This window comes from Nuphar pumila, chromosome 4, assembly GCF_984573655.1.
Source record: "Nuphar pumila chromosome 4, dmNupPumi1.hap1.1, whole genome shotgun sequence".
NCBI classification, from domain to species: Eukaryota; Viridiplantae; Streptophyta; class Magnoliopsida; order Nymphaeales; family Nymphaeaceae; genus Nuphar; species Nuphar pumila.
In genome coordinates, this window is record NC_143252.1 from 144,073,334 (window position 1) to 144,086,711 (window position 13,378).

Below are 13,378 nucleotides of genomic sequence, written 5' to 3' on the forward strand. Positions count from 1 at the left end.
GAGATATAGTGATGCGAGCTGAATAGCCATGAACTCTGAAAGTTATGGCGTGACAAGGTATGTATTTACCTTGGGTGGCGGCGCAGTCGCCTGGAGATCAGTAAAGCAGACCATCTTGTCTCGGTCTACTTTTGAGGCTGAACTCTGTGCTTTAGATGTCACAGGATTGGAAGCTGAATGGTTAAAGGGACTTCTTGAGGAACTTCCTTTAATGTGCAAGCCAATTCCTGCGATATCTGTGCATTGTGACAATATGACCACTATTACAAAGATTAAAAGTACAAAATATAACCAAATGTAACGCCCCAGAATTTCTACTCGGAAAATCCTTTGGATTTTTAGGAATTTTTTTTTTTGAAAACCTAGCTAGGATGAAGGGCTGGGGTGCTCCACGCCCCCCTCCTAGGAGTCTACGCCCAATGCATGTAGGTCTTTTGAAATCATTCCAAATTCTTTCAAAAATGCCACTTTGAAAAACCATTAAAACTTGAAAGAATTACATGGGCTGCCCTAAGGCTCAGCCAATGGGTTTCTAGCATTTGAAGTCCTTCAAAAATGTTGCAGAAATGCCATGGGGTGCCAGCCCCATGCTCTCTCTTTGAAAGGTGCGCCCCTCATAATGCTTCATTATGAGCCTTTTTGAAAAAAAGCAATGGCCAATAGTGGCTTACTTTTCAAATGCCATGCAAAATGTTACAAAAGTACCACCCAGCTGGTCAAACCTTGACCATCTGGTCAACCAAGACTAAGGATGTCTACTAGAGAGGACGCCCAATGGATTTGGGTCCTCATCTAGTTGATCCGCTCCAAATCCAAAAATCGCCACTTGTTATATTTCAAAACTACGCTTAATTAATACACTAAAATATTAATTAAATTCAGATAAATCATTTAGTTCTCTAAATAACCTCAATTAATACGAAATGGTCAAGGCCTTTCGATAAAATTGCCTCTCTCTTGGGAGAATTAAGCGTATTATGATTTCGGGTCTAACACTCGTAATTCACATGCACTGACGAGGTTTTTACGTCGTATAAGTCCGAAATTTGGGGAAAAACTATAAAAACATATTATGAATTAGACCTTAAATTCTCAAAGATTAATTCATCCAGAATTAGGCACTTCTTACTTACACAGTGATTTTTACACGATTTTCGGGTCACGCGTATAAAGCAGAAATACAAGGCACAACCAAAATTTACTTAATTATGCAATATGACCTCGTAATTATACAAAAGCACATATATCAACACTAAGTACGCAGTAAACTCCTCAAAAATATTCGCGGACCTTACATCCTACCCTCCTTCAAAAGGATTTCGTCCGCGAAATCACAAAACAAGGGGTAACAACAAAATGGTCAGATCTCGTCCGACAACTCCTAATCGGCTACAACAAAGTCTCCCATAGACTTCTTGGGACAAAACTTGGCAACATGCCCGGGTTGTCCACACCTAAAACACTTGCCGTCGAAGAGAGGACAAGTTCCAAGACCGTGATTTACGTCACATCGCCGACATTTCCGCTGAACTATCGGTCGCTGTGGTTGCTTTCGCTGGACAATCGATCGCTGGGATCGCTTACACTGGCGGTTCTGAGATATTTTCTGACGCTTCTGCTCTCTTTCACGTATCAACGGCTCAGCAAATCTCAGGGTCGGTCTCGTTCTCAAAAGTAGGGAGATTCAAATCTATGGGTAGCTTATAGGTTTTTGCACTATTATTCTGCCTATCTTGGGTTACGAGCTGAAGATTCGCATCCAACTGCTGAATCACTACCGTTTGTCGTTGCACCACCTCTGCAAGGTTGTTCACAACACTCAAAATATTGTTGCGTCTAGTCTCCTGAGTCATTTATCATGATGAAAAGACACAACAAATTAATCAAGAGATCTAACAACCCTACTCGCTAAACGATAATCGCCATAATCATACAGAAATCACGAGCACCCAACACACAAAATCAGGCAACATTCATCACAATTCAAACAAAAGTCACATTGCAACAAAATCGGGCAACAACACAACAAGCAAGTACGTTCCCTCAACAATCTCGAGCGACACCATATCAGGCCGCTACTGCTAGAAAGGTCAACTTATAGATCACAACTAGCTATATTCATCAATATCAGGAGATCAAAATCACACAAGTTCCCCGTCGGATCGCCAAATCTGGGAAACGTACAACCTCACACGGATTTACCGCCCTAGATGGTTTACCTGGTCTTGGATAGTGTTTCCTCACAGAGATTCACCAAGCTAGTCGGATTACCTGGTCTTGGTCATACCTATCTTCATAGATACTCTGTACATAGAGATACATCAATACAATCGATTGATCAAGACAATTGACCGCACTCAGGGTCAGAAACCACTAACAAGGGTTTAGGCACACTGACTAACAACACACATCGTATTACTACTTTTCCCAGGAAGTAGAATCACACATAAAACAACAACATGTATCACATTACTTCACATGGCACAACAGAACAAGGAATCACACATTCCTTCAACAAGGTTCCACGAACCAAAGTCATACATCGGATCTAAGCATCCGCCGCATGCTCTCAATAATTCTATTCAGATAGCAACACGATCATATCATAAAGGAGATTCACACTATGCTACTTATCACTGCCACTATAAGCATTACAAAAAGCACGCGTAAACAAGTCATCTCAAGCTTAACATGACTAGGATAATAGTTCGATCGTTGCTACGATAAATCAATCATCCTCACCATACAATATGGAACGAGAAGGGCGAACCATGCAAGTAGTCCCCTCGATTTAACTCAAAAGCTTCAACTCTCGCAGGAGTCTACTTGAAACATCTTGGGAACAAGCGCGAATGAACCTTTAGGTTCCAACAATCGATAACTTAAGCCCGATATGCAAGGCTCAAACACGAAATGGGGTCTCACATCGAACGACACCCGAAAAACACACAAGATCATCTAATCAAGCAGTACAAGTCATCAAACAACAGAAATACAATTCTACAAAATTAGAAATACTCACAGTGCGATGGTCGATGCTTGCAGAGACTTGAACCACACTTCTTCATCTCCTTTTAAAACATTGCTCTGATACCATAACTGTAACGCCCCAGAATTTCTACTCGAAAAATCCTTTGGATTTTTAGGATTTTTTTTTTTGAAAACCAGAGAGCACAAGTGCGGAAAAACTGAAAGGGAAAGACAAGTGGAAACTCTGAGCGAGCTACAGAGAACAACAATAGTAAGGAAACAACTTTCATTAAATACATTTACAAGTTGTACAAATCATTTTTCCTTATACAAAACCAAACTGCCAAGATCTAGCAAGTATCAGAAGTGTAGGTTCAGAGTCCGCTGCAGCACATCGAGCCTTAACGCACGCCTAAGCAACCTGTATCCCCATAACACGGGGTCAGTACTCTTTCGAGATGGTGAGACAAACCAAACTCAAAATACCAAAGTGTGGAAAACGAAGCAGAGCTATACATGACCATACATAGCATGCTTATTTATAATAATTGAGCAGTTACAGCATGAGCAAGAATACAGAACTATAAGTGGAAGTAACTACCAGGAATTCATGAGCAGTAACTACGCTAATTCATCTCACAATCCATATCAACTGGTAAGGTATGCATCAAGGAACATAATAATTAAATGTGCTGTGAAACGGTGTCAGGTAAGTTCAAGAGACAAGTACAAGGCAACTGAAAGATAACAAGCTGTAGTAATCGTAACAAGTGCTGGAAAAGAACAAGCAACTAGAGCAGCCGTACAACAAGTAGCTAAACATTAAATCTGAATGGTAACGAATACTAAGTAGCAAGCAACTATAGTAATAGCTGAAATAACTGTGAGGCAAACACTCACAGCAGTAACAAACTGTACCAAGTACTGAACAACAAGGCAACCAAGGTAACAGCTGAACAAGAAAGGCAACTGAAGCACAGACTACATAACAAGTAAATTACAACTATAGTAAGTCAGCTGATTGGTTAGTCTTTAAGTTCTTCTGTTTACTCCTTCGGGTACGCGAAGGAACCTCGCATTCTGTTAGACATGCACCCGGCGTCTGTTATTCAATTCTAGTGCGGTAATCGGAGAAGCTACAGACCGAGTCAACCTCATGCGAGCAACACACGGCTAGGAGAAATACTCGCATAGGCAAGGATTGCAATCCATACTACTGCAGTAGTGAGGTCCTAAAAAGGTAACCTCGACCTCCCTGACTCTGAGTGACTGGAGGCCAATGGGCGCTACGGCTCTTGTCAAAACACGTGTCGTAGTAACGACAAGTCACTCAGGGCTGTACCATCCACCCTCTCCCAAGGTGAACCATTTTGTGAATGGGGCGAAGCAGGTTTATCTTTCTTAGGCTCATGTTCATCCATACCTCACAATGAGGAATTTGCCTCGTGGTTCCCGCGGGGTACACAAAACGAGGACTTGGCCTGCCCATCCACGTGCTCAGCCTCACGCGGCCAACGGAGCACACTGCTCGTGAAAGCAGTCATAACACCATATTATTCATTTCTGTTTTAGGGTATATCACACAAGAGTCCACATAACAAGGGCCACTGCCCAAAGACTCCAGCTGAGCCCATATCAAGTCATATCAGTATTCATACCCTATGGTGTTATATTTTCATTTCATGAAGTAAGGGCACATGGTGCGCTTACCAAAGCCTCAAGCAATGTACCTCCTCAGGGTACGTTCTACTCAATAACTGTGTCAGGATGTGCCAAGTGCAAAGTGTAAGAATACCACAAGTTCTATCTTTTGCACAAATATAACCACAAAGGCATTGCATATATCATTTCTGAGAGACAATTAAGTATACAAGCAAACACACATTTATATGCATATGGTATTTCATCAATATTCTATTGCGTAAAGCATTGTCTCTAAAACATTACAATGGCACTCGCATATCCACGAACAAGGCAAAACAACACGAGTGTGTACTGAACAATCAAGTGTGAACAAGTATCATACTTCAATGAAATAGTACGAACTACGCGAGTAAACCTCAGGTGCAAGTAGTCGCGCATGTGCTGACTACAACAAGTACACATCAAGCTAATGCAACATTGCAGAACAACGTGCTTCGCGATGAGATAGTTAGAAACATTTGGCCATGGCAAGGCAACTCTCGAGCAGATTGAGGGGTGTGCACAAGCATACAAAACATGTATTCTTAATGTAAGCGAGCTCATCTCGCAAAGTGGGTCTACAACCCGAAAATGACTTGCTAAGGAAGTCTATGACATGGATACATAGAGTATTGTCGTACAAATACTTAAATCTCGTAAATCCCATAACTACACAATGAGGGACAAGTACCTCGAAAGGTGTGCAATAGCCAAGTGTCAAGAACACCTAGGAGAAGACACATTGTTTGAATCATCGAACCAAAGCATTCAGATGATCTAGTCTCACACGGTTTACACTGAATCACATCGTACACAAGCATTCACAGGCTTTACATATGACAAACCACACATAACGGAGAGGGCTAACTCCGATGCATTTAGCATAACGTGACATGTGTAACAAAATACATATTTAACTACTTATTATTGCTATCAAGGCGGCAAAAGAGACAGTTGTTGTGAAAGGGTAAGGTGGCAACTTAGTCATGCAAAATGAAAAGCACGGCTAGACAACTAGCTATCTCATGCAAAGGGCTACGAAACTACAAGGACGAAGCCTGAACACTTGCTGCACCGAAACCGCAGCAACAACAACCCAATCTGGTTGTAACAAGGCCAAACTCTTGCCGAACACCCGTAGCACTATCCAACTAGAATGCAGCCAAAGTGCTGCGACGGCACGACTCGGGAAACGAAGATTCCAAAATACCATAAAGGTAATACTACTACGCGGTCCGCTGGTCTAGACAACAGTACAGACCTAGGTAGCAGGTTCATCGGAACCTATCTCGCAGACACTACTACAGCCCTATAGGCTGCAGTCCGGAGCTCTCTATGGAAACGAGACTAAAGGGAGGCAAATCCAACAACTGTGTTGGAACCGTTCCCAAAGAGGTCGGCAACCTTACCAACCACACTGATGTAAAATACACTAAGCGCACACAGGCATGCCCGGTTTGGGCTGTGCTGCCGAGCTGCGGCAACACCCGCAACGAGGAGGTAACACCCCCATAAGGGTTCAACTGAAGAAGAGGATGGAGACGAACATCAAACTGTACTGTCCCATATCCCGCACACTACTGGGACCGAATCCCTTGGGCCAGGTAGGTTTGGCCCAGAAAGAGTCACCACTGACGGTCACGACAACAAGGGGAGGTATGCATCACAGAACATAAAGTTATTGATGTACTTTCGTGAGTTGTATACAGATACACATGGACACGTATGTGCACCATGTCAAAAATGTGAGAACTAGTCAAGCGACAATGCCAACCATTGCATGCTATGATGAGACAGTTAGAAGCATCTGTCACGGTAAAGCGTGACTCAGAAGCTGTGCCGAGGTTCATAAACCATGCATCGCAACTACAAGCGAGCTCATTTCGCTAGGTGGGGCCATTGCCCACAACAGGACTCGCCAAAGAGTTCTATCAGTCGCATAAGTCTCATGAGACAGCGACTATATATAAGAGTGCCTCAAGAATCCCTACGTACTTAGGAAAAATGCATGTAATTGCCACTATGATAGTACATTCGAATATTACCCAGGCGAACAAGCGATAGCATACGTTAGAGCAAAGCTTACGTGCTCAAGGGTGTACAACTACGTTATGTGACATCATCAAAACACATTTAAATCACTGAGTTAAGAAGTGCCAGGGTGTTGAATATATATATATATATATATATATATATATAACAAGGGTGGTGCCATACTTGAATAATTCATTCAACAGAAGACCTACATTATCAATTCCGCAACTCCCTTATTATAACAAGGCACTAAACAAGACATCGTTTGCGAGCACTTCCCGCACTATGCAAAGACGACCACACCCACAACGATGGTGAAACAATACTACAACAATTAATGGTTTTCACCATTCATTACATATACATAACTACGCATGCCTGCCTATATCCAGGAAACTTGCAATGAATAACGACCACTCACACACATCACACAAGTTGTGATTAATCCACGTACTTATGGACTCATTGGGATATTGGATCCCGCACCAACACGCTTGCAGCCCCTTTGGCTGCAGCTCGGGGGTTCTCTATCAAGGCTTAAAAGTACGGCGGTAAGATGAAAAAAAATGCCTATAATGTAGCTGCTGTGACCACCGGCCGCCCGCTGCCATATGGCACTAAGCACACACACGCCGACTCGATTCGGGCAAGGCTGCAGAACCAAGAGGAGGACTGTGTATCATGCTATCACAAGGTGCCTAAATGACCGATGGCGAGGCCGAAACAAGAAGGACCCAGTGTGCCGGGTTCGGGAAGAGAGTCCACACACGTGTGCTTACCAGTTGTAGTCACAAAAGGGACAAGCCCAGGTCTGGACCGACTGGTCCAGACCCACATGCGGGCTGTTCTAAATAGGTGCAGGGTTTGGACCAATGTCCAGACCCAACTGTGGCTCAGCTGCCACCAGGGAAGAGGTGCTGGCACACGGCCTACCCAGCCGTAGGACCAAAAATTGATGCAGCCAAGCTGCAGCAACCCCAAGCGGCACCAGCACTATGCTAGGCTCAAAGACGTGAAGCCCTTAACCGAAACCTAGTTCGGTTAGGGTCCTCTAACAGATCTGAACCATAATCGGTCCAGACCACGCTAGGCTCACCGAACAGCCCAGCCACCCGAGAAGGGGTGCTGGCATAAGCTGCGTCATGACGAAAAATGGAGGTAGAGTAGGAGACATCCCATCGACAAACACGGGGCAGGCCTATGACAGGTCTGGACCGGTCGGTCCAGACCATGTCAGGCCAGGCCGAGGCTACACCCTTTCAGCCGATCAAGTATTCGGCTATGGGTCGGTTCAGACCTCTAAGAGAGAGGCAAACCGCACGGACATGGGGAACATGTCTAGGGTCAACCACTACTAGACATGTCCAGCAGTCTGGACCAGTCCAGCTGAAACAATACGATAAAAAGAAAGGCTGAAAGTTTAAGGCGCCCATGGCCAATAAAACTGGAAACTAAAATTTGGAGCTGGAGAAAACCGATGGCGCGCCCCATTATGGCTCGATCCGTCCAACCTAGGCCAACAACAACCCCACCCAACGATGTTGGTTCAAAGGGGGTTGGCTGCACGGCGTGGGGCTGGTCCAAGGCGTCCTAGCCAACCAATCAGGAGTAGAAAACCCATATCCTTAGACAATAGCGTGGAAACATGGCTGCCATGCTTTAATCAACAAAGGAAAAGAGTGCAACAACCAAAGAAAACGTAGAAAAATAATGAACAACATCCAAACGTTGCAGCCACTATCTTAATGGAGGAAAACACTTCACAAGGGCATGCTCATCCAACTAGCAAGTATGAAATAAAGGAAAGCAATGACTTATGATAATTGCAAGAGCATGAGTACATTTACTCGTCCTAAATCCACAACCAAATAGGAAAAATGGAAACTCACAAAATGGTATCACATTTATAACCTAATCCACAACATCTCCACACATTTCATAGAATGCGCAACATGGAGTTTGGTTTCATGTCGTGCGTGGGAAAGAAATAATGTATAGTTCATTTAATCAAGACAAGAAAATCGTGTAAATAAAAAGAGGTTGGAAACCTCACTAGGAAGGGATGCAAGCTTGCTCAACCCGAACGACAAACGTGGTTCCAAAACCGAAATGTTCTTAAGCAAAGACCCAAAACGTTTTCTAATAAGGAAAAATCCAAACGATTTCAAATGGTAACTCACTACCACATTTCACAATAACCAAAACAAATGCATTGTATACATGCTCAACAAACCACAATTCTAAGGTAAAGACATGTAATAGCAGCTCGTGAAACATGTAAAGGTTTGTTCAAATCCAAAACCCACAAGGGTAGAAGAAAGGAAACCCACGATTTTCACAACACTTGGAAGAGATGGAAAGTCTCACCTTCGAGGCTTTGAGGCAACAATGGAGAAGAACGAGATGGTGTACACGGTTGGAGTTGCATCAATGTTCACTCTACACTCACTCACGTTGGAGAAGAAAAGGGGAGGAGGAGAGAGATGCTCCTCAAGAAAATCGTCTATAGCATACCTCTTTCTCTCTCTTCACAACATTAAATAGTTAGGGTTAAGGCATTGGACGGCTGGGATTAACCTAGCTAGGATGAAGGGATGGGGTGCTCCACGCCCCCCTCCTAGGAGTCTACGCCCAATGCATGTAGGTCTTTTGAAATCATTCCAAATTCTTTCAAAAATGCCACTTTGAAAAACCATTAAAACTTGAAAGAATTACATGGGCTGCCCTAAGGCTCAGCCAATGGGTTTCTAGCATTTGAAATCCTTCAAAAATGTTGCAGAAATGCCATGGGGTGCCAGCCCCATGCTCTCTCTTTGAAAGGTGCGCCCCTCATAATGCTTCATTATGAGCCTTTTTGAAAAAAAGCAATGGCCAATAGTGGCTTACTTTTCAAATGCCATGCAAAATGTTACAAAAGTACCACCCAGCTGGTCAAACCTTGACCATATGGTCAACCAAGACTAAGGATGTCTACTAGAGAGGACGCCCAATGGATTTGGGTCCTCATCTAGTTGATCCGCTTCAAATCCAAAAATTGCCACTTGTTATATTTCAAAACTACGCTTAATTAATACACTAAAATATTAATTAAATTCAGATAAATCATTTAGTTCTCTAAATAACCTCAATTAATACGAAATGGTCAAGGCCTTTCGATAAAATTGCCTCTCTCTTGCGAGAATTAAGCGTATTATGATTTCGGGTCTAACACTCGTAATTCACATGCATTGACGAGGTTTTTACGTCGTATAAGTCCGAAATTTGGGGACAAACTATAAAAACATATTATGAATTAGACCTTAAATTCTCAAAGATTAATTCATCCAAAATTAGGCACTTCTTACTTACACAGTGATTTTTATACGATTTTCGGGTCACACGTATAAAGCAGAAATACAAGGCACAACCAAAATTTACTTAATTATGCAATATGACCTCGTAATTATACAAAAGCACACATATCAACACTAAGTACGCAGTAAACTCCTCAAAAATATTCGCGGACCTTACACCAAAAGCAGAGAAGACACATCCAAGTCAGAATAAAATCTGTAAGGGAACTTGTGTCTCAGTTAGTGGTTGCTGTGGACTATGTTGGATCCAAAGAGAACACAGTTGATCCATTAACGAAAGGACTAGATAAGTCTTTAGTCCTGAAATCCAGAGAGGGGATGAGACTGAAACCCATCAGTAGTTCATCTGCAGTAGCAACCCAACCTATCTGAGTGGAGATCCCACAAAGTAGGTTCAATGTGGTAATAACAAGCTGTAATGTGAACTGGATAGCACCTTATTAAAGTGATACTAAGTATCTGTGTTTGTTCACCTGTTTACTCTGGAAAGGTGTTGTAGCTGCAAGTTAAGGAAGAGTTAAAACTCTGAATGAGTTCAAAGCCTTATAGGCGAGATGTTAGCAATGCATCTTTGGAGAAGCCCACCTATGTGAGTGTGACTGTGTGGCCGCAGTTTAAGAAATTGGGTTATTCCTGAAGTCTCTCATGAAACAGGATTCGAGCGCATGACCTTTAACGCGCCGCCCCTAAAGATTACAACCAGAACCTTTATCATGTTGTTGCTAATGGACACTCCTACACCAAAGGTTCAAGTTCAAGACTTCAGTTCACTTCGTTCATGTGGGGGTAAAGTTAGTCAACTAAGGTAGTGGTTCAAACCGGAAGGTACCATTATTGAAAGCATGATATGTCTTGTTGCAGATTGTCTCATCTTGCATCTTGGTTTCCTCCTGTTTCATTCTTTGAATTTGTGGGGGAATGTTAGGTGTAAGAAGGGAGGGAGAGAGAATTCCAAGAACAAACGTGGGTTGTCTCTACTTTTTGGAAAAGGCTTTGGTTTTGAATAGTCCCATATTGATTGTGCATGAGTTTGTTGTGGGCTTTATAAGCCACATGTAAACTCATACACTTGTGCCTGAGAACAAGAGTGTGGGATGTACACCACACACACACGCGCGCGTGCGTGCCCCCGCCGTGCTGTGTCGTGTCGTGCCGAGCCGGGCTCGGGTTCGGGTAATTGGCCCTTTAGGGCCATATCCAATCAAGACCAAAGTACATTTTTACCCAAAGTTTATGTGGATACGGGTTATGAGAAATGATAACAGGTCATGACTTCTCGTAGTCCGTGCCCGTTATGGCTCTTCGGATTCTGTAACGGATCTCGATCCTTCGAAGTCCGTTATGGGTCATGTCCCCTCGGATTCCGTAACGGGTCCCTTCCACGCTTTGTAACCGTTCGTGGGTTATAAAAGTGTGGTCTGGGATGGGGTTACAGAGAGAAATGCTGATACAGACGCGATTCTGAGGCTCTGCGTTTTCTCTTTTTCCTGTTGCTTTCTTTCTCTCCTGAGTTATCCCGAAAGGGGTTGTTCTGCAACATTGGTTCGAAGAGGCTGTTTTCGAAGGACGATCCGTCGGAGTGCATCGTTCAGATCGTCGTGGCTATTGTATCCTGGGGGAGGGACGCCGAACCCTGTCTTGCACTGTATGTGGGGGCGAATCTTCTCTAAGGGGAGTACTTTCGTACGCCTTAGCCTTTTACATAATCTAAACATGTTCTTGTTGTTTTTATTATGTTCTTTGCATCTGTTTGTTCATTTGCAGATGTCTGAATTTTGGTCTGATGCGAAAAATGCCATGCTTGCTCCCTGTTTTTGTTTCGATCTACTGTTAATCATGATTTATATGTTGTTTTATATCATGATGTTGATTGCGAAATTGTGTGATCCGAAAAATGATCCACCATTGTTTACATGCATGAGTAAGTAGGTATATCCAAACACCAGCTTAGTGAACCATCCCTCAATATCCTCGACAAGTGGGGCCCACCAAGTGGGGCTCAACATATTGGCAGGAGATGTCAGTGCAAGTCTCCTTGTGGTGGCACGTTGCAAGTTCAAACCCTAGTGGTACGTTGAATAATATCTAATGGGACCTGCCTAACACGAGCTTGCCTTTAAAAAAGAAAAGAAAAGCGGGGCCCGCCACCACGTGCCTTCCATCTAAGGATTAGATAGTGGGGAGATTAGATAAAAAGGGCGTTCTATGTTAACACAGTCCGACACTTACGCATTCAATATTAGTTTAATGTTTTAATTATCTATTTAATAATAAACATATTTTTATATACACTAAATATAAATAATATATGCTTTTGGTAGGAGCTGGTAGTGTAAGTCTTGTTCTGGTGGGATCCATGTTGCAGTTTCAAAACCCACTGGTATGTTGAATAATAACGGGTGGGGTCTGCCTAACCCCAGCTTGCCTTTCAAAAATTACACATGACCTCGGGTCTTGCTTTTCAAAAACAATTGCATATCCGTGTCCCACATCCAAATCGAGTCTGCAATACATTATGTCCGTGTCCATCTGACATAGCTACAAGGCCCCCATCTCTCTCTCTCTCTCTCTCTCAAAAGTGGCTAAGCTGGTGCGGGCATGAGCAGGGTGGGCCAAGCTAATTGTCGGGCAATAAAGACAAGCATAATGGTGAGGGGTTTGAAGTTAATTAGGTGCTACTTTTTTTTTTATGAGAGAGACCAAGAAACCACCTCGGGCATCAGAGACCTAGTCGCGTTGGCTAAGCCTGCAATAAGTTGAGATGCAATGTTGAAAAAAAAAAAAGTGTTGGAAAGGAATCAGTAACTGCAGCACATGGCTGTTGTCTTTGACAAAAAAAAGAGAGGTGGTGTAAGCAGTTCAGAACCTCCAAACAAAGGAGTCCTGATCAGGTGCAATATGATTGCACAAAAATTTGCGCATTAGGCACCCCACCACCCTCCATCAGGTCTTGGGTCCCACACCTGACAGGCCCTGTGCCCCCAGATGGTGGGGTGATCAGGTGCTTAATGCGCAAATATTTGTACCATCATATTGCACTTGATCTTTTTACCCAAACAAAGGGTGCAAGGCGACGCACATGAACCATGATGTTTAAGATGCTTCACAAGATATGACGGTGGACACAAGCACTGCCATGGAACCCTCTCGTTTTGGGTATGGGATATGGGCTTCCGATGTCTGCCAACTCTGCCAGGTGATGGCTTGTGTCGGTGGATCCACCAACAATCCACACTCCATTTTTATGTGCCCCATATGCAGCTATTAAGTTTTTATGTATGCTAGTGAAAGGATAGCACGGTTTATGGACTTTAAGGGTATGTTTTTCTCATACAATT